Source organism: Mustela nivalis (genome assembly GCF_964662115.1).
Source record: "Mustela nivalis genome assembly, contig: HAP1_SCAFFOLD_503, whole genome shotgun sequence".
NCBI lineage: Eukaryota > Metazoa > Chordata > Mammalia > Carnivora > Mustelidae > Mustela > Mustela nivalis.
In genome coordinates, this window is record NW_028136153.1 from 326,930 (window position 1) to 329,024 (window position 2,095).

Here is a 2,095-nt window from a genome sequence, read left to right on the forward strand (position 1 = left end):
GGAAAGCACAGCATTCTCTGGGAAATCAGAGTCGGGTCTGTGGGATGCTGCCTGCTGCTTGCCGGAGCTAGTCTCCCCTGCACGGTGGAATAAACCCGCATGGGGCGAAATTCTCTTTGCCTGGGCTTCCGCTCTGCCTGAGAGAGAAGCGCGGTGGTGCCTGTGGAAAGAGCCTTAAGGAAAGGGACACATCTGTCCCTGCAGAGCGAAGGAAGCCGGGCTGCTAAGGAGACACGAGGGGAAGATTAGGGCAGGGGAAAGGGCTCCACTCTGAGGAAGGAGTCTGGGCAGAAAGCTTGCCTGTCCTGAGCCTTTGGGCCCAAGGAGACAGCAGCTCCTTGGCCACCTGACCGTGGTGGAGCCATGGGCTTGCCACCAGGCGCCTACCCTAAACTCGAGAAACAACTCCCAGAAAGACCTGGCCATCAGATGCCGTCTTCCTCCGGGATGTAGAAGCTTGGAGGAGGCCCGGGTTTTAAGGGGAAGGAGTGGTGACAGTCCCCCAAAGCTCCCTATTCAGTGCACGGGCGGTGTGCAGGGATCCTGTCACCTCTCCTTTCCTGTGGGGAAAGCACAGGCCTAGTCCGCGAGTCGGCCTGAGCGCCAGAGTAAAAGGCCAAGCGATGCCTACACCGGGAGATGGTAGTGTGCATGGAGTGCCATCCTAGGCTAAGCGCGCTACTGCACGGTTGCGACTGTGTCTGCGTAGTTCGGCCTGGCAGGGTGAACCCAGGACGCGAACATGGAGCCAGGGAAAGCAAGGCCCAAGAGGCACCAGCTCTCCCGCAGCTCTTCTTCCCAGACGCGACAGAAGCCTTGCTGAGGAAGCAGTGGCGAAGGGCTGTTTGCTCCAAACCAAAGCCTCTGCGAAAGGACAGCATTCCCCGAGAAATGTTTTGGGGGCTGCTGCTGCGTGCCTGAGCCCATTCTCGCGGTGGGAGAAACCCGCATACAGCGAAAGCCCCTTTGCCTTGGCATCTCCCCTTGGAAAGCACAGCATTCTTTGGGAAATCAAAGTTGGGTTTGGGGATGCTGCTGCTGCTTGCCTAAGCGAGTCTCCGCAGCATGTTGGAAGACACCCGCATGGAGCGAAATCCTCTTTGCCCTAGCATCCTTTCTGCCTGAGAGAGAAGCATGGTTGCTCACGTCTGTCACCACGCTCCCCAGGAGCAAGTGTGGGGAAGGCACAGCACGCCGCCCCCGGGGAAGAGAAGGATCCCTTGGCCTTGGGGTCGGGAAACGCTCGGGAACAGGATAGCCTGCCGCGGCACGAAATGCAGGCCGGTGGCCAGACATGTGTCACCCGCTCCCTGTGCGGAGAGATGGAAGCCTGGCTGCTAAGGAGACATGAGGGGACGACTAGGGCAGGGGCGCGTGCTCCACTCTAAGGAGTCTGGGCAGAAGGCAGGCCTGTCCTGTGCCTCTGTTACCAAGGGGACACCATCTCCTTGGCCACCTGTCCCAAGGGCAGACTTGGGCTTGCCACCAGGTGCCATACCCGGAACTCGCAGAAACAACCCCATGGAGAAACGTGCAGTCAGATGCCGTCTTCCACCAAGAGGTGGCAGCATTGTGGGTGGCCGGGGTGTGCCGGGGAAAGAGTGGAGACAGTCCCCACTGTTCCCCATCCCAGTGCTCGGGCCTTGTGCAGGGATCCTGTTGCCTCCTCTCTCCTGTGGTGAAGGCACTGGCCTTGACCCCGAGTCTGCCCGAGCGCCGGAGCAAAAGGCAAAGCCTTACCTACGCCAGGAGATGGTAATAGCCATAGAGTGTCATGCTAGGCCACGCACGCTGCTGCAGGGTTGTGACTGTGTCTGCTTAGATCGGCTTAGCAAGGTGAACCCCGGGCGCGAACTTGGAGCCCGGGAAAACAAGGCCCAAGAGGCACCAGCTCTCCCGCGGCTCTTCTTTCCAGCCGCGACAGAGCGAACGACCAAAGCCTTGCTGAGGAAGCAGAAGCGAAGTGCGGTTTGCGCCAAGCTGAAAACCTCTGCGAAAGCATAGCAGTCGCTGGGAAATCAGAGTCGGTTCTGTGGGCTGCTTTTGTTGCTTGCCTTAGCCTAGTATTCGCAGCACAATGGGAAAAACCCGCATA